This window comes from Crinia signifera, chromosome 4, assembly GCF_055691185.1.
Source record: "Crinia signifera chromosome 4, ASM5569118v1, whole genome shotgun sequence".
Taxonomy (NCBI): Eukaryota; Metazoa; Chordata; class Amphibia; order Anura; family Myobatrachidae; genus Crinia; species Crinia signifera.
Window position 1 is genome coordinate 31,169,653 of NC_139220.1, and position 27,863 is coordinate 31,197,515.

At 46.5% G+C, this 27,863-nt stretch overlaps 1 long non-coding RNA gene across 3 annotated transcripts in view; it reads left to right on the forward strand.

Moving 5' to 3' along the window:
- Positions 1-27,376, forward strand: part of LOC146072269 (uncharacterized) — a 167,751-nt gene extending 140,375 nt beyond the window's left edge. For 2 of the 3 annotated variants that reach the window (XR_014473020.1, XR_014473018.1), the window contains 4 exons: positions 9,085-9,155; positions 9,858-10,114; positions 16,566-16,636; positions 17,382-17,592. This is a non-coding gene — a long non-coding RNA (uncharacterized LOC146072269). Of the gene's footprint in view, positions 1-9,084; positions 9,156-9,857; positions 10,115-16,565; positions 16,637-17,381; positions 17,593-26,057 lie in introns of those variants that run through there. The other variant, XR_014473019.1, reaches the window with a different exon arrangement.
- Positions 27,377-27,863: the final 487 nt, after the last annotated feature.

Consider the following 27,863-nt stretch of genomic DNA (forward strand, 5'->3'; position numbering starts at 1 on the left):
TGAGGAGAGGACGGATGTGCTGGCTGGCAAGAGTACACGAGACAGATGCTGCTGCTGCTCCCCTCTCAGGGACTCTTGAGTCATTTACCTCACCGCACGTCCCTGGTCTCCCCCACCCCTCTCTCTCTGTCTCTCACCCTTCCACCCCCTCTTTCTGTCTCTCCCACCCCCCCTCTCTGTCTCCCCCCCCTCTCTGTCTCTCCCCCCCCCCCTTCTCTGTCTCTCTCAAACCCCCCCCCCCCCCATCTGTCTCTCCCACCCCTTATTAGTCGGGGGGAGCAGCCTGTGGGGTCCTGTTGTTATTATTATTATACAGGAGGAGCAACCTGTTGTGTTCTGTTATTATACAGGGGATCCGCCTGTGGGGTCCAGTTATTAATATAATACAGGGGGAGCAGCCTGTTGTGTCCTGTTATTATACAGGGGATCCGCCTGTGGGGTCCAGATTGTGTCATATTCTGTAATGGGCATTATGGTGTGTTTCATAATGTGTAATGCCTCCTTTTCCTGATGCCACGCCTACTTTCCATGAGATCACGCCCCCTTTCTGCTGCAGGTGGGCCTGTGTGCTCAAAATGCCAGGGTCGATTTCTGTTCCCAGTCCGGCCCTGGTGCCACGACACACAGTTTGGGAACTAGTGCCCTATGGCCTTATAAATTTATCCCCAATACACCACACAGCAGATTATGCATGGTTGAAGTGAGTACCTGTGCAACTCTGAAAGCATCAGGTGTCTCTTCCAAAACAATGTAACTAGTATGTAACAGGAGACTCTGCGGATTGATTTCATATGCAATTTTTGTGTGTGAATTCGTCTGTATATGAAGCACAAAGTAACATCACTTGCAACATAATGCTTTGTAATGCTTTGTAGGCACCATAACTCCCAACTTTTTGAATCTCATAAGTCAGGAACTGCCAGGCGGCCATACAAAAAGGGGCCGGGCTTCGATGATGAAGGACGATGCTTCCATCATAGGGGCAGGGCCTAGCAACGCGATCCCTATTATTGTCAGTTTGAAGGGTCCCCAGCCTTCAAATGCGCGCAGCATCTGTTTAACAATCAGCGGCTGCTCTGCAGACACAGAGGCGATCATTGGCTCCTGTAATTGCCGCCCCCCCCCCCCCCCCCCCGCCCATGGGACACTGGGAGGGACAGCGGGACAATCTACAATTAGCGGTACTCTCCCACTTTTGGGCGATATGCTGCACACTTAGAGACACAGGGGGAAATGTAATGTATAAAGCAGTGATAGAGTGGAGAAATGAGCCAGTGGAGAAGTCGGCAATGGTAACCAATCAGCTTTGAAGCAATGTTTATTCTGCATTCTATAAACTTTTAAGTAACAACTGATTGGTTGCTATAGGCAACTTCTCCATAGCTCTATCTCCTACACAACGGGTCTGAAGGCTTAATTCCGCTTCCATGCTGCATGACAACCGAGCTACACGGAAGTTCAGTAACTGACTCATCTACAGCTGATGCTCTGTCTTGCACACAGCTGCTGGCACTCGCAGAAGTCATCTCAAGACAAATCCAGGACACATTTGTACACCACCGCATGGGCACGGTGTACGCCTTTGCAGCGGCACACGGGTTTTGTACATCTCTGAATGAAGACCACAATGGGGGAAAAGGTTGAGGACCGTTAGCCTCTCTTTGGTTCCAACGAGTTTTAGTTTTCTTGCAAAATGTCAAAAATGTCCTCCCTTTTTTTGCGTATTTTGAAATCAATAGCCAAACTGCATTTATAATTGCCGAATGTAACTATCCATCTGTTACCTTCTGCACTAGTGTGTAAGAACATCCTTCAATATCATTATTTGCATTTTAAAGAAAAATCCTAATAAAAAAAAAAATATATGTAACACAATTCTCTAAGGGCAAACAGGAACAAGCCGTTCTGCTGTAGTAGAAAATTGTAAGCGCTGTATTATCAGTTATGAACATAACACGCTATAACAGTGTCCATAATATGTAAGAGTTATCAGTTAGCAATACAAATGTTAAAATGACAGCGGATTGAAATCTTTTCATATAATGAAGAGGAAGGAAAGATAATCTCCGGCAAAGTAAGTGTAGATAAAGACATATTGCAAGTTGCCAAGAATAAAACAAATTGTGGTGACCCAGATGGGGAGATATATATAAAAAAAGAGGATTTCTGTAAAACATTGTTGCTTACAATGCTGAGATTTAAGTGTAAATACTACAGGCAGCCATTTCATGAGATGGCAAGATATGGAGGATGCACTAAAATGGAGACTGGTGATGTAATAGGGTCGGTGCTCAACGGCTGTGAAGGTTTCAGACTAAACTCAGACTTTTTTTTTTTAGGGGGGCATGATTTTGCCTTGTACATGATTGCCCCTTAAAAAAAAGTCTGAGGTCAGCACGGCTGCAGAGGTAGAACGCTATTAAATATGGCTCTATAGGCCTAATGGTTTAACCAGGGCCGGTGCAAGTCATGTCAGCGCTCCACGGGGGGGGGGGGGGGGGGATTTGGTTGCGGGGGGAGCGGTGCGGGCGACTCTGACCTGGTCCATATGGGGGTTGCAGGTGCCACTCACCTTGCTCCAAAGTGCCGCCCACAGGCAAATGCCTTAAGCTGCCTAGTGGTGGCGCCGGCCCTGGCTTAGACGCATAAAGGAGATGATGCATCATTTTAGAGCATTATTAAAAGACAAGATAAGTAAAAATAAGTTACCAATTGCATCAAAGATTTTTTTTTATCAAATAACTAGTTAAAAACACTTGGACCTGTGAGAGTTTTTACTTTCACTTTGAACTGCGACAGATTTTAGCCTACAAACTCTCCACCCCCCCCCCCCCCCCTAATCCCTATCTGCTCCTAGCTCCAATCTCTGTCTTCACAGTTCCCCCTCTCCATATCCAATAAGTTTGATACAGATCAGCGTCCCTACAATAATTGCTTTCATATCTGTAATGACATATTTTAGCACACAAAGGGATCATTTGTTCCATCAAGTGGCCTCTAGTGGTCACTGGTGGTACTTCACCTCATAGTAGTGAGGAATAGTCAGCCTTTTATCTTTATAACACAGAGGCAATCACAAGGCAGCAGACTAGCCAAGGCAGCAGACTAGCTTTCTAAGCTTTTGCTTCTAGCGGGCTTATCTAGTATACCATATATATATATATATATATATATATATATATATATATATATATATATATATATATATATATATATATACATATATATATATATATATATATATACATACATACATATATCGTCAATTGCTAAGGGCAACATCACCTCTTTTAATTTTTAGGAGCTTTAGTAAATGTACAATCTATTATAGTTACAACATATGGCACAAGATAACTGGGGGGAGATGTACTAAGACTTGAAAAGTGATAAAACAGAGAGTGATAAACCACCAGACAATCAGCTCCTAACTGTCATGTCAAATACTGTGTTTGAAAAATGACAGGTAGGAGCTGATTGGCTGGTGGTTTATCACTCTCCATTTTTTTCACTTTTCAAACTTTGTACATCTGGTCCCTGTCGTTGGTGAACCAATACGGAAGGTGTAGCAATACCGTCTTTTTCTTTAATTTTTGCACAGTATTTGCATTGCAGATGAAGAAAACCGCCACTCGCAGTACACTAGAGACACATGTCACAAATAAAACACAACAGAACTTAGAGTGCGAACAAGCAAGGGTTGCTGCCTTGTAGCGTTTTGTATACAAATTCACACTCATTCGCACACAGATGTACAAGTGTCACACATCAAACTTATAAGTGTAAAGTCATTTTGTCACCCCAAGTTGTTTATATATATCAGACACGTATTTTGAGAGCAAAATATCCTTTCATGGGCTTGTTTGACACAACTGAAGCCACATTGTGTGAAGACACGCAGCTGTTCATAAATTAGCATTTGCTAAGAAAATAAACATACACAAGTACCGGTGATGTTAAAACATATACATTTTGTATTGTTTTTATAGGTCTGAATAGGTGGAACTATGTGGTGTTGTGGTTTACTTACTTAAGCAAAGTTCCCTGAGGTTATTGGCAGGTGCCTACAAGTTGGTAGGTGCACAGTGGATGTCAGTCCACATGTTGATTCCGAACGAGGATTGTTTTTATTGAATATAATAGGATATAGATAAGAGAATTTAAACAGTAGTCCATACAATAAGGTATCAGTCTCTTGGGCTAGCTTCTGTACAGCTGTAAAGCACTGTGATGCTCCAATAACACATTGACAGGCATGTGCACAGGCAGATGAATTTATAGAGACATGTAAACAAGTCCTACATCTGCGAAGTCTGACGTTTACAGTAAGTTTAGTGCATAATATTAACTTACAGTAGATATGTCATTTTAATTAGAAAGATGAGTCATGCACAATCAGTGTCATTGCGAGTCGTTGTCGTGGTGAATTGCTGTAACTGTTTACAGTTACTGTAAACCCCTTAAAGATAACATTAGTAACTTAACTTATACATGCAGTAAAGAAAAACACAGGACAACATGACCAGGCTTCAAATGTGCCAAAAGTGGTGTTTAACTCTCCCAGTTAAATACCCCAGGTCAGGTGGTGATAAAATACCAATCTGGGATCCTTTATGAACTGAGGAGAGGGAAAGCTCTGGCGCAACCGCAGGTAGATTGAGTGCGACTCCATCTGTACATAGGGCACAAGTCATTGCAGGTTGCCGTGTAGCCAGAGATTTGGTGCCTACAATGAAAACAGGCATATCCGGACTGGAGCTGATGACACAAACCCTCCCCTATGTTGGTTTGGAACACCTGCATTTTTCTCGACATTCCAAGTGGCCCATAAGCATACGCAGTTCATTAATATTAGGACACCGTGCGAATTTGCAGCGATGCGATCAGGTCTGAATGGGGCCCAGAGACACCATGTTTTTCTCCCGTTGTATCATCGCTATATATGTCTAGTGTCCGTGTAACTAGGAAACACTGCCATCTGTTGGCAGGAAGTGAAACTACATGGAGTAAAACTACATCTCTTTCTCTCTCTCACACATGCACAAACACAGAAGGTAGCAGACTAGCGTTCAAAGCTTTTGCTTTGAGCAGGCTTACTAGATATGCAGCAATCAGTGGCGTAGCTACGTTTTGGGCGCCCCCCCGCCATTAGGGGGGGCGCCCCCCCCCCCGTCGCCGCCCCGCACCCCTACCCCGCCGCCCCGCCGAGCACCCCTACCCCGCCGCCCATGCAAACCCCCCCTCAATCCCCCACAGCCTTACCTATTGCGCTGGTCCCGGCAGCTCCGTTCTTCTGCTGAGGACCACCAGAAAATGGCCACCCCCATACAGCAGACAGTTTCAGAGAACTGTGTGCTATATGGGGGCGGCCATTTTGTGGTGGTCCTCAGCAGAAGAACGGAGCCGCCGGGACCAGCGCGATAGGTAAGTCTGCGGGGGATTGAGGGGGGGTTTAACTATAGCACCGCAGCCCCCGGCGCCCCCACATGCACAGCGCCCCCCCCGCGGTGGCGGGGGCTGCGGTGCTATAGATACGCCCCTGGCAGCAATACATAGAACTTTAACAGCTAGAATTCCAGGAGACAATGCTGCACCCTGCCACCACCGGCCGGTATCAGTGCAAAATTATACAAGGTGTAATTCCCTTCATCAAAATGTTATTGTATGACCGTTTCACTTGTTTTACTACATATTTACACTTTATGGAACTTTAATAGTTCAAATGGGTGTGGTATGATGGCCCGGCAGACGGTCAGTATGCTGATATCGGAATCCCGACCAGCGGTACTCCGACAGGGAGGCAAATGCAAAGAAGCCCCTTGTGCGCTCACTGAGCTCACCATGCTGTGGGCTTGGTGGCTCGCTGCCCTCGCCACAGGTTCTATTCTCCCTCTATGGGGGTCTTGGAACCCCTGTCAACCGGCACCCATTCAAATTCCCTAGTTCAGAGCTGCGCACTCTCAGCCTATGGTGAACTTTTTTATTTGTCACAGATCCTTGTTTTTATTTACTGATCACAGGCTATATTTGCTGACCTTCCCATGTTATAATACTAACCCCCCCAGCTCATCCACAAACAAACACACACACACACACAGTATACACACCTTTCCCATCCCCAAACCCTAGCAAGACACAACTGGCATCACAACTATAGTGTGGCTTACTTTTCTGAAGTTCTCAAAATATGCCACATTATTCTTTCCTATTAGTCTGGTCAGCCCAATCTATCTGGAATGCTGAATATTTAAATTGGGCTCATAACAATAGTTAGCCAAATAAGAATATATAAAGTCACATGCTTTATTAACCGTCCAGTAGCTTCCAGTTCAAAAGCGTGTTTCATCCAATCAGGGCAAAGTATTAAAAAATAATTATTATTCCTATTGAAATTTTCAGTGGACGCACACCATTGATGTTTTTTGCCACTCTTATAGTAGAGATATTCAAATACTTCCATGCAGCGTTACCTACAACACTGCTACCACGTATGTACGAAGAATCAGCTTAGGACACGCTGATGAAAGTCTTTCCTGCATTTGACGAAGATCTGAGCGGCTTCAATCATTTTCATTTTTACCTCCACTGCGCTACTTTCTCTTAGTAAATCCTCATTAATATCTGTCTATCTCATAAAATGGCTTTCTCCTCTCTACCTGGGTGGCAGTTGTCGTTAACCGTAGCAAAAAGTTAAAAGCCTGTGAAACGGGCACCTCGCGATCCTTTCTTGACCACATTAGTTTCTGTGGAGCTCTAGGCAGCCATACATGAAGGAGACCATGGACAAGATTAATCACTGGTTTAAAACTAAAAGAGTTAAATTCACTAAAACTATTTTCTTTACAGTGAGAACGGTTAAATTCTGATCTGTTACGGTCTTTAATCAGTCCAGCTGTTCTTCTTTCCAAGCGCTTTCCGTCTCCGTCCCCATTCGCTATACAATTATTATTCCCCTCAGAAAGTCTATCTTATTACTACTGAGATACAAATTGTTTTTGAAACCATCCGCTGCTTATGTATTGTATTGATTTAGAAAGCATATTGCAGCCATTTACTTGACAGAAGGGACACAAATGACACTTAGATTGACAAATGTACAAAATAAGACAGCTTTATAAAGTATAAAAAAAAAGTAAAGACAAAATTACAGTCCTGCTTTTGTAGTCTATTCGGATTAGTGATATGCTTTATATATGAAGGGTATATTGTCATAATCAAGTAATTGGACATTTTTATGGATTGTCAAAGCTAGTTTTATTAGGATATACTTCCACCTAATCCCAGGCTTTAAGGTATCATATGAAGCAAGCACTTGGGTTAAGCTTATGGTAGCTTCAGTCTTATACAGTACAGTATGTTGTGTTGTCATGGTAATAATCATGACAATAATTCTCAAGGGCTTCTTTGGGGGTCTACAGTAGTCTTTGTATGCAGCACTTCTGAAAGGTCTCCGCAAGGTTGCACCTCTCATTAGCAGTGTGCACCTCAGACAGGGCGGTGTAAGGCTTCACAGCACCCTAGGCAAAACTTCAACTTACTGCACGGCCCTGACCTCAGGACCCCACACCTGGAGGTCTACAGTAGACAAGAGGCATGGTGTTATTATTTTTGAATTACCATATATACTCGAGTATAAGCCTACTTTTTCAGAACAGTTTTTATGCTGAAAAATCCCCCCTCGGCTTATACTCGAGTGAGGGTCCCACTTGAGTCAATGAGTTTTCCCAGTTTTTTGTTGTAAAATTAGGTGCCTCGGCTTATATTCGGGTCGACTTATACTCGAGTATATACGGTAGGTAGTTGTCTATGTTGATATGTGTTCTATTTCGTGCTTTACGTAGTGACCATAGGATCTCTCCGGAGCTAAGTATTACACAGCCATGCAGTACTGTGATGCCCAAACAAGATGGCAAGATAGCACTGAGCATGGTGGCCATCTTGAGAGCAGATAATTCACTTATGAAGCCTCATGGACATACCATGTTGCGATGCCAGGAGAGATAATGCATTTATATTGTTTCTGTGCAGGGTAAATACCGTCTACTGTTGCATGTAGCCAACATATTTTAGACATCTTAACTTTAACACTGCATTGTAGATTTCAGTTTGAATACTCAAATCTAAATCTAATGATATATCTTCCTACAGGGTTTTGTCCAGTTGTGTGCATTTTTTTGCTTTGCTAACAAAACTAAATCATACCCTATGTCAGGTGATCCCAAGGAATGTTGATATACACAGAGGCGTAACTGGGAGACATTGGAGTCATCTACCTCTGGGCTCCTGCTACCAAGGGTGCACATCTCCTAACCTGCAAGTTTGAATACATTAATTGAAAGCTGTTGATATCGCTTCTGAAGCTGTCTCCACCTCCTAACATAATTTTTGCAAGTGTGTGGGGGGGCACCAATATTTATCTTGCCTCCGGGCAACTGGGGCAAATTTAAGACACTGGCGGGGATTAAACCTTCAAGGGGCACTTTAGACAGGGGGCCCTTTTCCACTGGCCGCAAACTGCTGTAAACCTCTGGGTATTTGTAAATTCTTTACCTCTAACCGTCGACAGGCTCGGACTCTCAATAGGTAAGTATGGTTTCTTGCTTTTCTTTTATTTTCCACAGAAGATTTCAGACGGTTTACAACTTTTCTTTATTATTTAAGAGAGTGAGCTTCTTGTACAGTCAAAAGCATAACATCACAGAACCATCAATACATAACAGAACAATGTATGGCAGTTGGTAAGGAATACAATGTACACAAAAAGATTTTTATTGTACTGGAACCTGCTTTCGACTCCCAAGGTCCTCCTTCCGCTATGGTTCCTATTAACACACTACTAAAGCACCTTACCGTATTCACTGCCAATAACAAATATGGTTAACACAAACTCTTAAGTGGCAATAAGCGGGGTTAATGCCCTTGAATATTTAAATTAACTCAGCTCAAGCGTTTTCTTTATGGTGCACTTTACATAAGTGTGTGAAACTGATTGCCACTCTATTATTGCGCAATAATAATTTCAACTCTATTTATCTCTAACAATGTACTACCTATAAACTGAACAAGCGCTTTTTTTCTTCCCTTTAGGTGATCACCTACTACCCTGAGTCCCCCAAGTCTACCTGCGAAAAGAATGCTGTTTTGTTCCTCAGTCTCTAGTAAGTATTTCAGTAGGGCTGGGTTAAATTAATTATGCTTCTCTGCACTGTAGATATGCCAATGCGGTACTCTTTTGAGGTCCTAGAGGGCGTCCCCTGGCAGGAGCCGGGTTTAGCCCAGTAGCATATTTTTCCAGAGTTTTATACGGAATGGCTTATCCCCTCACTGCACAACTGTCTATATGGTTATCCGTTCTCATTAGTCACAGACTGCCATTAATACGTCCTGTCTATGAAGATGGAGTTTTGGGGATAGGAGAAGCTGTTTTCCCGGTATTACTGTAGCTTCTTGGTTACCGCGGGTACGGCTTTTAGGGGCTGGCTCTTTACACACAAGAGTAATAATGTTTTAGCTTTCTATCCCTAGCTTCCCCAGGCCAAAGTAGCCGGGTTTGGCTATTCCTCTCTCCAGTCTAAGATGATTTAAGCTACTGTTCAGCAATATAAAGTCTCACTAAATGAGCTTGGCTCCGGAATGTGTCCCCTGGCTGCTGAGCCGGGTTTAACACTCCTATTCTTTGCATAAACTCCTCAACAGACTGGGGAGGTGATGGGTTGGCCCACAGAGTAATGAGCTGGAAAATATACTAAACAGACTGCGGGGTCAGTTAGGCTGGATCTGCTTCTTGATAATGTCTCCTCCCTATGTGGGCGTGTAGGGTGCAGACTTTCCTTCACTCACCGCCTCTATACCCTCCTCAGGCCGCCAGGTCTCCGCCTCAGTCCTCTGGTCACCGCCTCTAAGTCTGCGCTGGATCACCTATCTCCGGTGATGACACCGCCTTCTCCGGCCCAGCCTCCGAATGACGTTTCACCTCAGGCACACCCGGGTCCGTCCCTTCTTGGCCGCGTCACACCAGCCCCACCTCACACAGTCCGGCTCTCCTATGCGGCTGCGGATCCTCGCTTGACACGGACCGGAGCCACCGACGACCTCACCGGAGCCTGTGCTGTATCAGGTTAGACACTTTTTCCTCCTTCCCAGCACCGCTCTCCGCCTCCGATCCAGCTGCGTAGCTCTGCCCTAACCGGACGTCTGAGGGGAACTGCGCCACAGCCGTTAAAGGCTCCCAACCCCTCTCTTTCTCCACGCGCTCCCCTCCTGCCATGAGCAGCAAAACTTTATTAAACTGCGCTGGCTCGGGGAGGATACAGTTATTCCCTTGTGAGAGGGGAGCTTGCTGTACAAATAAAATAGCTGTTGTGCCTCCTATGAACGTCTGGGTGACACAGTAAAGTCCCCGCTGCCCTTCTGTGAGGGTAATCAGTAATTTCCTATGGAAGTCCTAATTGCCTTCTGTGAAGGCACGGTGTAACATATATATATATATGTTCCGCTGTCCTTATCCCTCTTATGCCAGTCTCTATATGCTGTCTAATCTTCACTGTCCCCTATGGGGATTAATTAACCAATAACATTAAGTAGCCTCTATGAGGCACAAATAACACTACATCACATGTCAGCCAACATGGGTGTTACACATTCCCCCGCTGAAATTTGCTGGTCCTCCAGCATTCCTGTTCACACCACAAGAATTACAACATTACTTACAAACGTTACATATATATATTCTATTGGTATACACGTATACACAGTATGATTAATCACAGTACCGACGGGGCAGAACCCCCTTGGTGGTCCGAATGGACCTTCTTAATTCAACTGGCTCTTCGACTGTCTCATCCTCCGGTCCCCTCATTTGATCTGCTTCAGGTCCGGAAGACAAGACAGCGGACTCATTCAGGGGTGCACCAGCTTCTTCACATGTATTTACATCAAACACTTCAACCACAGCCTTTGAACTAGCCTCTGGATAGGTTACGAGCAAGTTCCCATGGATAGGCCAGAACATTTTCAGCATTTCATGGAAGAATTGTTGGCTTTCATTTGTTTTGGGGGGCGCCGAACTCTCGCTGACTCCTGGCGAGATTCTTGGTGCATCGACATCTAACTGATAGCACTTCTTGAGTTGGTTTCGATGCACATTGCTAGCCGCAGCGTCGCCCACTCGGAGTACTCGATAGACGTCCACATCGGCTTTGGAACTATCTATGATTTGGTATGGAGTTTTCTCCCAGAAGGAATCCAGTTTGCTGCTGCGTCGATTATTCTTTCTCCATACGAAGTCACCTGTCTTCAGCGGTTCGGCTTTGGCTGTCTCGTTATAGTACTTGGTCTGTTGGTGTTGAGACTGTCTAGTCGACTGTTCCACGATTTTATAGGCAGCTTGTAACCTCTTCCGATGTTCCAGCACCCAATTACTCCTTGGCAGTCTTTCTGAATCAGATTCGCAAGGGACATCCAACTGAACATCGGCAGGCAATTTTCCCTCTCGACCGAAAAGTAGGTAGTATGGGGTAAACCCAGTGGTGCTATGTTCGGTGTTATTATAAATAAAGGTTATTTCTGGCAGCAGGGTGGGCCAATTCTTCTTTTCCACATCGGGTAGAGCCCTCAGAAGGCTAACTAAGGATCGGTTAATCCTCTCGCAGGCTCCATTTCCCTGCGGATGATAGGCCGTAGTGCGTACTTTTTTGCATCCGTACAGCCGGCATAGCTCCTGGAAGAGTCTGGACTCAAAGGCGGGTCCTTGGTCCGTCAGGATCCGTTGTGGGTAACCATAAGGCCGGACGAAGGCTCTCCAAACAATCTCTGCTGTAGTTTCAGCGGACAAGTTCTTTACGGGCAAGGCTACCGCATACTTAGTGAAATGATCGATAATTGTCACAGCATATTGGTAACCGCTTGGGCTAGGCTCCAGTTTAACATGGTCAATTGAAACCAGTTCCAGTGGCTGACCACTGTTTATCGAATGAAGGGGGGCCTTTTGCATCCCCGAGGGTTGCTTCTTTATGGCACAGGTAGGGCATTGTAGGCACCATTCCCCTATGTCTTGTCTCATGCCGATCCAATAGAACCGACGACGGATGATGGCTTCCATTTTGTCGGTACCGAAATGCCCAGAACAATCGTGATACGCACGAAGAAGGTCACCTCTTTCTTGACGAGGGATGATAATCTGTAATACGGGTAGATGGGTTTTCGTGTTAATGGTGGCCCGGACTAGTAGCCCCCTTTGGTACCGGATTTTGTCACGTTGTCGCCACAGCTTGATCAGTTCAGGCTCTGCTTTCTGACGTTCCTCTTTGCCCCAGCCCCGGGGAGAGGATAGCAGTGTCTTTAATTCTCTTAGCACGGGGCTACCATGCTGAATTTGTTCCCACTTAGCCTCTGAACCTGGCTCATCCCTAACGGCTTTGTTTTTAGAGCAGGTCAACTGTTGGCAAGGCCGTGGATCACGGCGACAGGTGAGTAAGGTGTAGAAGGCTGGCATTTCCAGATCTTCCCAGAGGTCTTCCTCTCTCTCCGCTACGCCCTGCCTCTCCGGAAGTCGGGACAAGGCATCGGCATTGCTGTTACTCCGCCCGCTGCGATATTTAATGGTAAAGTCATAATTAGCTAGCCGGGAGCACCAACGCTGTTCTAATGCCCCTAACTGTGCGGTGGACAAGTGGGCGACCGGATTATTATCAGTGTAGGCCACAAATGGCGTTGAGGCGAGATAATGTTTGAATTTCTCTGTAACGGCCCACACTAGCGCCAACAGTTCTAACTTAAAAGCGCTGTAATTAGCATCATTTCTCTCGGTCTTTTTCAAGCTCCTGCTCGCACAGGCAATGATTCTTTCTTGACCATGCTGTTGTTGTGACAACACAGCTCCTAATCCCAAGTAGCTGGCGTCGGTGTATAATTGAAACGGTTGACTAAAGTCGGGATAGGCTAGCACCGGGGTCTCTGTCATGAGCTTCTTTAAGGTTTCAAAAGCCGTTTGTTGACGCTCAGTCCACTGTATCGAGGAGTTCTTGCCGCTAACCCTCTTACTGACTCCACGCAACAGTTCATGAATAGGGTTTACTACCTGGGCAAAGTTCTGGACGAATCTACGATAGTAGCCCACAAACCCCAGGAAACTGCGGACTTCCTTTACATTTGTGGGTACGGGCCAATTTTGAATGGCCTCAATCTTCTCCGGATCTGGGACAACTCCAGTAGCACTCACGACATGCCCTAAGTACTTTACGCTCTCCTTCAATAAATGGCACTTGGAGGGTTTAACTTTCAATCCGTAGGTGGCGAGACGTTTAAAGACTTCGTCGAGATGGGCCAAGTGTTCGTGATATGTCCCTGAGAAAACGATGATGTCGTCCAGATAAAGTAAGACCATATCGAAATTGCGGTACCCCAGGCAATGTTCCATTGCTCTCTGAAATGTCCCAGGGGCATTACATAAGCCAAAGGGCATCCTTTTAAATTCGTATAGCCCCATGGGCGTAGTGAAAGCTGTCTTTTCTCTGTCGCCCTCTGTCATTTGTATTTGCCAGTAACCCGACGTAAGGTCCAATGTTGAGAAATAGGTGGCTGCCTTCAGGGCTGTAAGGGCCTCCTCAATACGGGGTAACGGGTAGGCGTCCTTATGTGTTATTTGATTTAATTTGCGGTAATCCACACAGAATCTCAAATTCCCGTCCTTCTTTTTTACTATTACAATTGGCGCGGCCCAGGGACTATGACTCTCACGCACCACACCCGCGGCCTTCATCTCTTCCAGCAACTTCCGAACAGGCTGATACATAGTGGGCGCTATGGGACGATACCGTTCTTTGATGGGGGGAGCATCTCCGGTAGGGATGTGATGACGCACCGTCTCGACCTTCCCAAAGTCAGTCGCGTGCTGGCTGAACGTACTGGCATTCTCTTTCACAACCTTTAGGATGCCTTCCTTGAGTTCTACCGGGGTTCGTTCATCCCCAATGTGAATTTCGTCCCACCATTGTTGCTCTGTGGACTCGCCAGACGAGGTCTGCTCCGCTTGAATTATTCTCAGGGTCAATGAGTCATAGATGGCTTGAAATGTGACCCACGACAGCTTGGCCAGGACATAGTTTCGGTGTAGTCTCACCACATAGTCGTGCGGGTTTAGGATTCTGACGGGAACTCTGCCATCATGTACAGTCACTAAGGCCCGGGCCACAATCACATCGGTTCGGCTGGAGACATGACAGGGTTCTACAATGGCCTCGTAAGGTTTCCCGGCGGGTCCACATCTGGTCTTTCCCCAGACTATAGTTTCGGAGTTAGGCTGTAAAAGGATAGCCTTTCGATCGGTTGTCTTGATTCTCCCAACTCCTCCATCCAGATTTTGAAAGCACTGTTGAGCTTGCAGGACGCGGATGACCTTTTGTAGCGGTTGTTTTAGCATTGGGGCCGCTTGCCGGACCTCAAAGGTCAAGGCTTCAATCAGGGCTTCGGGACAATGGGCTAAGATGTTCATGCCAATGATAATGGCTGGGACTGACACATCACTGACCTCTGTAATGATGAAACCCTGTTTGGCGAAGGTAGCCGGTCCCACTTGAAAGTCAAATTCACAATACCCTGTGCACTGGATATCGAGACCGTTGCCGGCTAGTAGTCTCATCCAAGTTGGGGGAGGTGGAGAGGGGTGACTCGTACCCCAGCACTGTTGGTAGATGTTGCGTTGAATAGTTGACACCTGGGAGCCAGTGTCCAATGTAGCAAAAAATTCGATTTCCCCGATCTTAACTGGTATGATGGGGCAGGGTCCAACATATTTTCCACACCAGCCGTCGGGTTCGTGACCTATTGGGGTGATGGCCCCCGAGGGTCGGTCTCGGTCCTCGGGGCTCTCAGGTTTAAAGGCTCCTCTTCGCGACAGAATCGTTCGATATGCCCAGCCCGTCCACATCCTCGACAGATAGGCCGACCCTGAGAATCAAACTGGTCGGAGGCTCTTCGCCCCTGTCCTTGGGCCCGATTTTGCCATTCGTTTCTGGGCCTGCGAGGTCCAGAGCGCCATCCACTTTCTGGTCTTCCCGACGGCCCCTGATTCACCAGTCTTTGCAGATCCCTCCTCATGTTGGCCATTTCAGACGATAACTCCTCCATCTGTCCCTTTAATAAGGATGGGAGGTCTGGGGTGGGTGCTTGCACATGTTGAGTCACAGTAGGCAAATTCCTGGAGACTCCCACGGCCCCCATATACTCTCCTTCCCCCGCTGAGTCCTGTTCTTGGTATCCAGGCAATTCTGGGAACGACACCTCTGCCTCTGTCTTTTGTAACGATCCGAACAAATTAATTGCCGCCTCTTTGAAGTCCAAAAAGGAGACTCTGGTCTTTTGCAGTCTCAGTAATTTCAGTTGTGATTTGATGTTACCACAGTGGACTCCCTCAATGAGTCTGCTGATCAAGGTGTTCTCAACATCCACAATTTCCGTGCTACTAATCGCTTTAATATCTTGATAGGACTCCAATATACTTAAAGCAAAGTCTCTCAAGGTCTCGTGAGGCCGCTGCTTCCTGGCATAGAATCTGGACTTTAATTCTGACAACGTAGTAACGTCGAAAGTAGTGCCTAACCTTTTGAAGATGTGTTCTACGGTTTCCTTTTCTGTATCTGGCCATGATAGTACTTCTCGTAAGGCCGATCCTTTTAGCTGACCAATCAGGATCTCTATTTGTTGCTCCACTGTTAGAGGATAAATTTTAAATGTCGACCGCATCTTCTTCTGGAAATCCGTAAACGTGGTGGTTTCCTTCCTTGGGTACTCTCCCGAAAACGTCGGCAACCAAGGGGTGCCAAAGTAATATGGCATGGTAATCACACTTCCACCCGTTACACCACTTTGACCGGGTAAAGGGCCAGATGCGGAGCTGACCGCGACTGACTGCTCCGGTTGTACCTGACTTCCTGATGCATTTTCATTATCTATCACTTCGTCCGCCATTTTTCTTGATCGTATCCTGTTCGTGACGCCAAATGTAAACCTCTGGGTATTTGTAAATTCTTTACCTCTCACCGTCGACAGGCTCGGACTCTCAATAGGTAAGTATGGTTTCTTGCTTTTCTTTTATTTTCCACAGAAGATTTCAGACGGTTTACAACTTTTCTTTATTATTTAAGAGAGTGAGCTTCTTGTACAGTCAAAAGCATAACATCACAGAACCATCAATACATAACAGAACAATGTATGGCAGTTGGTAAGGAATACAATGTACACAAAAAGATTTTTATTGTACTGGAACCTGCTTTCGACTCCCAAGGTCCTCCTTCCGCTATGGTTCCTATTAACACACTACTAAAGCACCTTACCGTATTCACTGCCAATAACAAATATGGTTAACACAAACTCTTAAGTGGCAATAAGCGGGGTTAATGCCCTTGAATATTTAAATTAACTCAGCTCAAGCGTTTTCTTTATGGTGCACTTTACATAAGTGTGTGAAACTGATTGCCACTCTATTATTGCGCAATAATAATTTCAACTCTATTTATCTCTAACAATGTACTACCTATAAACTGAACAAGCGCTTTTTTTCTTCCCTTTAGGTGATCACCTACTACCCTGAGTCCCCCAAGTCTACCTGCGAAAAGAATGCTGTTTTGTTCCTCAGTCTCTAGTAAGTATTTCAGTAGGGCTGGGTTAAATTAATTATGCTTCTCTGCACTGTAGATATGCCAATGCGGTACTCTTTTGAGGTCCTAGAGGGCGTCCCCTGGCAGGAGCCGGGTTTAGCCCAGTAGCATACTTTTCCAGAGTTTTATACGGAATGGCTTATCCCCTCACTGCACAACTGTCTATATGGTTATCCGTTCTCATTAGTCACAGACTGCCATTAATACGTCCTGTCTATGAAGATGGAGTTTTGGGGATAGGAGAAGCTGTTTTCCCGGTATTACTGTAGCTTCTTGGTTACCGCGGGTACGGCTTTTAGGGGCTGGCTCTTTACACACAAGAGTAATAATGTTCCCTTTGCTCCGAACTTTCCTGTATCACTGACTTGCGTGTTTTAGCTTTCTATCCCTAGCTTCCCCAGGCCAAAGTAGCCGGGTTTGGCTATTCCTCTCTCCAGTCTAAGATGATTTAAGCTACTGTTCAGCAATATAAAGTCTCACTAAATGAGCTTGGCTCCGGAATGTGTCCCCTGGCTGCTGAGCCGGGTTTAACACTCCTATTCTTTGCATAAACTCCTCAACAGACTGGGGAGGTGATGGGTTGGCCCACAGAGTAATGAGCTGGAAAATATACTAAACAGAGACTGCGGGGTCAGTTAGGCTGGATCTGCTTCTTGATAATGTCTCCTCCCTATGTGGGCGTGTAGGGTGCAGACTTTCCTTCACTCACCGCCTCTATACCCTCCTCAGGCCGCCAGGTCTCCGCCTCAGTCCTCTGGTCACCGCCTCTAAGTCTGCGCTGGATCACCTATCTCCGGTGATGACACCGCCTTCTCCGGCCCAGCCTCCGAATGACGTTTCACCTCAGGCACACCCGGGTCCGTCCCTTCTTGGCCGCGTCACACCAGCCCCACCTCACACAGTCCGGCTCTCCTATGCGGCTGCGGATCCTCGCTTGACACGGACCCGAGCCACCGACGACCTCACCGGAGCCTGTGCTGTATCAGGACACTTTTTCCTCCTTCCCAGCACCGCTCTCCGCCTCCGATCCAGCTGCGTAGCTCTGCACTAACCGGACGTCTGAGGGGAACTGCGCCACAGCCGTTAACGGCTCCCAACCCCTCTCTTTCTCCACGCGCTCCCCTCCTGCCACGAGCAGCAAAACTTTATTAAACTGCGCTGGCTCGGGGAGGATACAGTTATTCCCTTGTGAGAGGGGAGCTTGCTGTACAAATAAAATAGCTGTTGTGCCTCCTATGAACGTCTGGGTGACACAGTAAAGTCCCCGCTGCCCTTCTGTGAGGGTAATCAGTAATTTCCTATGGAAGTCCTAATTGCCTTCTGTGAAGGCACGGTGTAACATATATATATATATGTTCCGCTGTCCTTATCCCTCTTATGCCAGTCTCTATATGCTGTCTAATCTTCACTGTCCCCTATGGGGATTAATTAACCAATAACATTAAGTAGCCTCTATGAGGCACAAATAACACTACATCACATGTCAGCCAACATGGGTGTTACACTGCACTGGAGAAAATTACACTGTCAAAACACAGAGTAAAGGCAGTATAAGCTTGGTCAATGGGTAATTGCAAGGGGGGTATTAATACACACACACACACACACACATATATATATATATATATATATATATATATATAAATTACCATATGAAAAGCCTGTGTTTGTCTCTCTATACCTTACTCTGTAGAGCCCTGACAGGCTCAGTGCTGCCTCTAATTAAAAACCCTCCCATGACGAGGCCACTTCTGCTGCTGTCCTCCATGGGCCTGAGAAGCATATGATGAGCTCCACCAAGCAGAGCTCAGCACAAGCATTTCAGCCTCTGACCTCTTGCGCAAAGTCTCATGGGACTTAGTCAACTCCCAGTAATGCACTGCACACTTGTGCAGTCAGTGTGCCTTGGCAGATAGGTGAAGCTGCAGCACTACCCCACTCCCAAGCACACAACATTTAGCTATTGAACAATAGATAGAGGGGGGCCCAGGGGTGACTGACCCCCTGTGCCCACCACCCCTCCCCCCCTTAATCCGGCCCTGGCCACTGGCTATACACACCTCTCTCCTGTTTGAAATCAGTGTTGCAGCTGGACATTCAACAAGTGAATAATATATTAACTTTGAAATGATGCAATTAATGTCCATATTAACTATATCTTGTGATATTTGCCATAATCATCCAACATAATGATCCAATATTCCATAGTAAGGCGATTAGACGGTGTGTATGACATCTCAAATTTTTGCTGCCCACATTCTGTGCTTTCTACAAAGGATTTAATAACAATCACTTCCACAGGAGGAACACAGAATATCTGTAATAACCTATTAAAACCATGCATGTTCGCAGCGCTGGCTTAATAAGGCATTTGTAAGAGTGACAGCCATCAAGCCCACAGTGACATATCATAGCTCCCAGATACAAATCTTATTCATATTAGGGTGGGAATTAGAGTGTGTAATACAAGAGGATTTGTCATTGGGATGACACATCTACACATCACAAGGCCTGAGAGATACTGCTGCCTTTTATTGTTTGAGTCTATGTTTTGCCCAGTGCACCTAGAATTTTGAGCGCAGTCAGGGCTTCTCCCACTGTCTTCCTTTATAGATTAAAGAGACCCTTGTCCCCCTGGAATCTCCTAATAGCTTGATCTAGTAGCGCTACAGGCTCACTCCTACAAACTCCTGCGAGGGAAGGCCTTAGTATAAGACAGTGCCTTTGGGAGTTTGCATGGCTGCAAGGTGTAAAACAATTTTCCTTTTGTCTTGTTTTATGATCGCTGTTTAATTGCTGTGTGTTCTCTTTTTTGTGCTGGGCTAGCCCTCTTCATGTTCCCTCTTGGATTTCATTGTAAAACAAGACTCTTTTTACAGTATTTTTTTTTTCACTCCTGCATGTAAATTCAAGACCCATAGTTACATGCAGGTTTATATTTGGCACTACAGTATTTTGTATCTGTGCTTTTATTTTGTGGGGAACTACTCCAAAAAGGCTAGCAGTATCTGAAATAGGAAGTCTAGCAGTATCTGAAATAGAGTGTAACTCCTTCCTTACACAACTCATTCACAGTACTTGCCTTCTTAACCAGAACGCTCCCCTGATTGGGGGTATGGGTAAAAACTGGACCCGAACAAGACCCCCGAAATGCCGGACCGGACACTACAAGCTCCGGAATGCAGAGTTTGATGTCCGGTCCGGGTGGGGATGTCCTTTCCAGGGGTGTTTTGTCTGGGGGGCTGCCTGTGACAGCTATCACCAGGGAGAGGAGGAGGGACAGAATACCTCCCTGTATGGTACGGGCATGTAGCAAAAACCGGATGGTCCAGACCACACGGGGAGGCTGTAATCTCCCCTTCCCCATGTCCCTGGTGAAAGCTATCACAGGCTTCCCCCCGGATAACCCAAGCTCCGGCATGCAGAGTTTGATATCTGGTCCGGCGTTCCGGGGTCTTGTCGGGGTCCGATTTTTACTTAGTCCCTGAAAATCATGTGGTGCTACTTACCGCCCGGAAGAGTGGTGGCAGCCGCTACATGCCACCTAACTGCCCAGTTACCAAGTGCAGTTGGCAGAACAGGTGGTTGATGAAGCCATTTTCGGCAGAACTGAGTCTTTTAAGCCACGACCCCTGCTGTGCCATGCCTGTAATATCGCCAGTGGCGGATTAAGGGGGGTGGGGGGTAGGCACACTTACCCAGTAATTTCTGGCTTTTCTTTTGGAGCAGCAGCACCACCATCATGTTGTGCAGATCACTGCAGCCTGGCCAGAGAGGAGCCAGGCAGCTGATATATTTGGTGCTGCTTCCAGTACACACTCCCAACATCGGGATGCGGTTAATTTCCCGGCGGTCGGGATCCCGGCGGTCGGAATCCCGACACTGGAATCCCGACCGCCGAAATCCCGAAACTTTCTCCCTCCGTGGGTGTCAACGACACCCATAGAGGGAGAATAAAATAGCGTGCCGAGCGTAGCGAGGCACCGGGCCCGCTGCGTGGCGAGCGCAGCGAGCCCGCAAGGGGGGGCGATCCATGTCCCCCCCTTGTCGGGATTTCGGCGGTCGGGATTCCAGTGTCGGGATTCCGACCGCCGGGATCCCGACCGCCGGGATATCATATCGGATCCCCAACATCAAATGTAAAGACTCCACACTGCCAAGCAAACATCTGCTGTAGCGGCCAGCAGCTGCATCTTCTACAGGATAAGAATTACAGTCTCCGCACTCGTACACCTGAGTGGAAGGACGGGATGAAGGAGGGAGACTGTCACTTTACATGAAGAAGGCTGTACAGGCCAGTGGCTAATGAGGTGCAGGGGGAACATGCATTGTCACACTGTACATGACCCACTGTCCACCTGTCCCATGTTTATGTCTCGCTGTTACCCTGCGTGTATGCTCTGTCACCCCCATGTATGCTCTGTCACCCCCATGTATACTCCTGTTACCCCTCTGTCATCTCGTGTGTCTGTCCCTCTATCACCATGCATATATATTTTCCTTTGTCACCCTGTGTATACTGTAGGCCACTTTGTCACCCAACATATATGCCCCACTGTAACCCCATTTATATACTGTACGCCACTGTAACTCCGCCTATATGTCCCTCTATTTGCCCATGTATATATAGTACTGTCACCCTTTGTATGTCCCTCTTTCACTCAATGTCAGCGGTGTAGCTAGGTGCCATGGTGCCCGGAGCAAGGACATATATAAGACGCTGTAACGGAATCTGCTGCGCTATATAAGACACTGTAACGGAATCTGCTGCGCTATATAAGACACTGTAACGGAATCTGCTGCGCTATATAAGACACTGTAACGGAATCTGCTGCGCTATATAAGACACTGTAACGGAATCTGCTGCGCTATATAAGACACTGTAACGGAATCTGCTGCACTATATAAGACACTGTAAAGGAATCTGCTGCGCTATATAAGACACTGTAACGGAATCTGCTACGCTATATAAGACACTGTAACGGAATCTGCTGCACTATATAAGACGATGTAACGGAATCTGCTGCGCTATATAAGACGCTGTAACGGAATCTGCAGCGCTATATAAGACACTGTAACGGAATCTTCTGCGCTATATAAGACGCTGTAACGGAATCTGCTGCGCTATATATGACACTAACGGAATCTGCTGCACTATATACAGTAAGACACTGTAACGGAATCTGCTGCGCTATATAAGACACTGTAACGGAATCTGCTGCACTATATAAGACACTGTAACGGAATCTGCTGCACTATATAAGACGATGTAACGGCATCTGCTGCGCTATATAAGACGCTGTAACGGAATCTGCTGCGCTATATAAGACACTGTAACGGAATCTGCTGTACTGTATAAGACACTTAACGGAATATGCTGCGCTATATAAGACACTGTAACGGAATCTGCTGCGCTATATAAGACACTGTAATGGATTCTGCTGCGCTATATAAGACACTGTAAGGGAATCTGCTGCGCTATATAAGACACTGTAACGGAATCTGTCAGGGATAGAGAGTAGGGGGTGAGATGATTTAAAAGGCAAGAGAGAGAAGGGTCAGGTACAAAGAGAGAGGGTAGGTCATGCGGAGAGAGGGGAGTTACGTGAGAGAGTGAGAGAGGGGGGTCAGGCAGGAGCGAAGGATTGGGTGAGGGTGGTTAGGCAGAGAGAGAGAGGGGGTTCGGCAGAGAGAGAGAGAGGGGCCAGGAAAAGAGAGATGGGTGACAGTGGGGTCAGGCAGAGAGGGATTGGGTGGGAGGGGGGGTTAGCAGAGAGAGAGAGTGGGGGTCAGGCAAAGAGTGAAGGGTGACAGTGGGGTCTGGCAGAAAGAGAGGCGTCATGTAAAGGGATATGGGTGACAGTGGGGCCTGGCAGAGAGGGAATGGGTGACAGTGGGGTCAGGCAGAGAGAGAGGGGAGGTCAGGCAAAGAGTGAAGGGTGACAGTGGGGTCTGGCAGAAAGAGAAGGGTCATGTCAAGAGATATGGGTGACAGTGGGGCCTGGCAGAGAGGGATTGGGTGACAGTGGGGTCAGGCAGAGAGAGAGGAGGGTCATGCAAAGAGATGGGTGACAGTGGGGTCAGGCAGAGGGAGAGGGGAGGGTCAGGCAAAGAGAGATGGATGACAGTGGGGCTGGCAGAGAGGGATTGGGTGGGAGGGGAGAGAGGGAGAGAGGGAGGTAAAGGTACCTTCCATGTCCTTGGGTTGGAGTTCTGCTCACTGCTTGATCTGGGCTGCAGCCTGGACGTTTTCCGCAGGTGGTGGGTAGAGAGCGTAGGTGGGATGCTTCTCCCCAGGGGCCCTCAATGGCTGCTGGTAATGGTAGGCGGGGGCTGACACCTGGCCGCTGAGACCCCGCACGGCTGCTGGACCTGTGCGCTCTGGGCTGCCGGGGAGGCTTGTATGCTGTGCACAGGGCTCCTGCCATATCTCGCGGCTCCTTGCCCGACTCCCGGCTCAGGGACCGCCGGGCGAGCAGAGCAGGAGACAGGTGCCGGGCAGGGCAGCCACCGCGCACGCTGCCCGGCGTTACCATTTTACTATTTAGTATGATCCTCCTTATGCAAGGATCATTTGCGGAGGGGGGGCGGGCCGGCGGCGCCATTCGACCAATCGGCGCCGGGAGCATGAGCTCCGGTGGCTCCGCCCTCCCTACGCCTCTGCTCAATGTATACATTCCTCTATCATTCCATGTATATACGCAAGACATCTAACAGTTCCCGCATAATGCCCACGGTAGTAGTGCCCCTTATGCACATCTGTCACCTCCACAAGCTCCATGCCCTGTGTCCCTCCAACAGCTTCCTCACCTCTCTGTCCCACCAGCCCCCTCTCAGCTTTTCTCCAGCATGCACAGAGTCTGCTCCTCTTATTGACTGTTTCTCACTTCAGTGGTGGTGGTGGTGGAATTACATCACATCTGCCAAACAAGAAAAGGAAGCTATTGGGAAGGGCTTTTCTGTTGCCGTGTAAGGCTGTGGTGGAGATGCAACTACATACCTCCTCTGACTGTCCCTATTATTTTTTGCACAGGACAGTCTTAGTTTTTTGGGACTGTCCCATGTCCTGCACTGGGCCAGTAGTGTCCTGCAGTGGGGGGGGGGGGGGGGGGGGGAATGTGCCCATAGTGATGAAAAATGTGGTGTGACTTGCAAGTGCAGTACTCCACAAGGCCACGCCCCGTCTGACATAGGTCATGCCCCTTTTTCGGGGGCATGCGCTGCGTCATCTGCAACTAGTTTCAACTACCGTTACTGCTGGTGGAACTCATTTCTGTAAATACTCACACACAAACACACGCACTTTAACCCCTGATACCAACCAATCAGCTGTTGTCATTTTTTAAACACATCCCGTGACATGACAGTGAGGAGCTGATTGGAATTTTAGCTCTCTCACCACTTTATCACTTTCTAAGGCTTAGTCCATAGAGTTCCACCTCTGTAATGTTCCTTATAACTTCTGCATCTAAACTTGAACTGTCTTCACATCCACAGTGGTGCATATTTATATTTTATTCCTAAGCCTTCTCAAACCTAGATCTTTTTCTCCCTAACACCATCATTTATTCTTGACAATTGTTTATATTTTATTTTCGCTAACATCTCCCACTCTCAGCCCCCCTCTTAAACATACTCATTTTTCTCTAGATGTCATGTTTAAGTAACTAATTCACGGCATCTATTGTGTGCATCTAACTTTTACCTGCAATCTCCCATAGGATGTAGTCAGACGATGGAGCTGTAAATTATGTATTAGTAAGGAGAATCTTCAGCCTTTATATAATGTCTAGTTTATAGAGTGTCTATTTCGGATAGGGCTCGTAGATCAGTTTTTGGCATAGAAGACTGAAGCCTTTTAGAGGCCGGTGAGAAGGGAAAAAAAAACTAGAATTGTTGAGCTTTATTAGTCCCAGGGGAGTACATTTTTTTAAGCGTTGCACTAAGAAAGAGGGCTGAGAGAGTCACAGAGGGATATACAGGTTTATGTGACAGGTGGGATGGCAAAACTTCAAAAAAATCAATGTTTTAAAAGCTACTCTATAGTAGCATTCAAATTTTTATATCGTAATTCGGTAAAATATACCGTTTACATTAAAGCATTCAGCGCCAGTTGGTACTAAAGGCAGACAGACCAAGTAACTGTTAGAAATGTCGTTTTATCGTTTTACAGAAATCAGAGTTTACCCAAATTTAGAGGATCCAAGTAGAAATGCGTCCTGATTCTGATCTGTTCGGATTTCGGGTAGAAATCCAGAATCATGGGTTTTGGTGTGCTAGTAAGCGCCTTCCTTGTAAATGCAAGTGCCATGTCAAAAAAGAGAGTGTGGTCAAGATAGACTGGAAACATTGTCGGATTCAGGGGAGGGGGCACCAAGGCACGGACCTCCCCTGTCGTTTAAGAGATTTTTTTCTTAAATAAGGGACCCACTGCCGGCATAAGAGGTACCGGCATTATGATGGTCCCGCTACTGGCATTACAGATGTCCATCGCCAGCATTAAGCACTTTGGGGGGTATTCCTGGAAAGTTATCGGATTTAGCACTAATACTAAATATTTACTAGTAACAGTAGTAATAATAATAATAACAATAATGCTAATAAATAGTCCAAATAGTTGAATATTACTAATAGAGGTGATACAAAGCTACAAAGGTACTAGATGTGCAAGGCCGCCGTGCTGCTTCTTTTTATTGTGGACCAATGGCAAGTTGATTGACAGAAATCCGCCATTTCTGGGAGGCAACAGGACGTTTTCTGGGAGTGTTAGGAAAACAGAGGCAAGACCAAGCGTTTTAGGGGAGGGGTTGCGATGTCAGCTCTGGCCTCAATCAATCAGAGTAAATCCAGGGCTACACACAGGCTGCACACAGTGGTGACATCATTTGTGCAGGCTTGCGAAGGGCGGGACTACACTATGGTGGGGTGGCCTGTTAACTATTCGCGAACTTGCTGCCGTGCGATCATTCTTGAATCAGGCCCTGTCTCCCAATGCATCAGGAAAGCTAACTATTGTATGACTACCGCTAGTATTAAGGAGGAAACTCCCGGGACAAAGGTTTTTTTTTTTGCCTATTCAGTGATTTATTGATTTAATCCATGATGGCAGAACCATTTAAAAAATATATAAAAAAATAAAACTCAGCAACAAAACACACTTTACTTGTCTCAGCAGTGTCATCGCATGTGACAGTATTCTCAGGAAGACCCTGAGCCATAAGCACTACTTTTAATTAATTCCAGATCGATCCCATGTTATGGAGTGCTTTGATCTTTTACATGTTTCACCTAGTAAATGGAAGAGTCAGAGTCTCCGTGTAGACAGGGTCTGACAACTCAACCTGTCCAAACGAAGTGTGCTAAATTCTTACGTGTCTTCATTTTATTTATTTTGTCTTTGAACAGATGAAACGTACGTGTGCACTCTTCCTGGATTTGGCGGTGTGATGGCGGGACACAAGGTGTCACACAGGGCAACGTGGCAATAAAGAGAATGGATATTGGAGAAAGATACAAATGATTAAAGAACATTGATTAGAAAATGCAGGCAGGGGATGCTGACATGCAGGTTGCGGAGAAATTGAATGGGGGGGGAAAGCAAGAGACTGAAGGGTTTGGGTCTATAAAAAGCTCATGTTATACATGTCTCGTATTGAGAGGAGAAGAGATGATCTGCTGCAGATCAATACAGAGGAACGATGAAAAAAAAAAGGAAAAAGGAGTGAAAAGACAGTTACCGCTTTCATTTTGTCTCTGTTTTAACGTTCTGTCCGTCAGTGTCATATTTATTGCAATTCTTAAAGCAGAAATGTTCTCGGTATAGATGTCCGGTAATATATTTTCATTAGGCGCTGACACTGTGCATAGCACAGAATGTATAGAATGTGTCTAGGCACAAAGAGGACTATTGATTACTGTATAATCTCTCCATGACGAAATTGGACTGATAGCGAGGAAATGTTAAGGTGTTACATCTCTTTCATTGATTTATCTTTTACCCTACTAGTCCAGTGCACAGCACTGCCACCAACATGTACAGATTGCAGAATATGCAAACATACAGTTTGTGATACTAGGGTGGCCATTGGGATTGACGGGATCAAAGGATTTGGCCCCTAAATTCCCGGGATTTCAATCCCAGGATTGGAATTTCCAATCCCGGGATTTCGTGATTAGACTACGCATGCGCAATCTAATGCCAGGCCTGTTCATTATCCCCGGCGTGCGGCTCTACACAGTGTGACGGTCAGAGGTCAAGTGGCACAGGCTGTGCCACTGCCACCAGCCCACTTCCAGTGTCACCCCTGCACCCGGTCGTCGCACACCCCTGCCTCCCACCACGCTCCTGGTTGCACCACCCACTGCTGCACATGTAATTAAATCTGCAGCATGGCCACTTGGGGGGTTCGATTAATTAAATCCCAAATCCTGGGATTATAAAAATGCCCCAGGATTGACTACCTAGGAGCGATCTCTGGTCGATTGGTCAATATTCAATATGCCAACAGCCAATTGGGGGTATTCAATCTTTGCCAGTATTAACCCCTTCCCGACATATGACGTACATGTACGTCATATGCCGGTTGCGGGGGAATCAAGCCAGCTCACGGAGGGAGCTGGCTTGAAAGAGAGCAGGTAATGGCTGTATATTACAGCCAGGTACCTGCTCTCACGGACACGAGCGGCGAGTTCGCCGATCGTGGCCGTTTAACCCTTTAAGCACCGCGGGCAAAGCGCCCGCAGTGCTTAAATAGCTGATCGGAGGGTGCCGAGATCGGAGGGTGCCGATCGGTTGCCATGGCAGCCAGGGGTCTAATGTAGAACCCTGTGCTGGCCATGTCAGCATTCCTATTACGTCCTGCCTGAGGCAGGATGTAATAGGAAGTGCTGAAAATCACTATGTTCAGCCATAGAGCTCTATGGCTGAACCTAGTACAGGCGATCGCGCCCCCTAGTGGTCAAGTACACTAGGGGGCCTTGTAGTAAAAGTAAAAAAAAAAAAAAATAAAGTAAAAAAAAAAAAAAAAAAAATATTAAAAGTTCAAATCACCCCCCTTTCCCCATTTCACAAATAAAAATAAATAAAAAATAAAAAAAATAAACATATTTGGTATAAAAGTCCGATCTATTAAAATATAACATTAGTTATCCCGCACGGTTAAAGGCGTAAACGGAAAATAATTCCCAACGCCAAAACTACGTTTTTTGGTC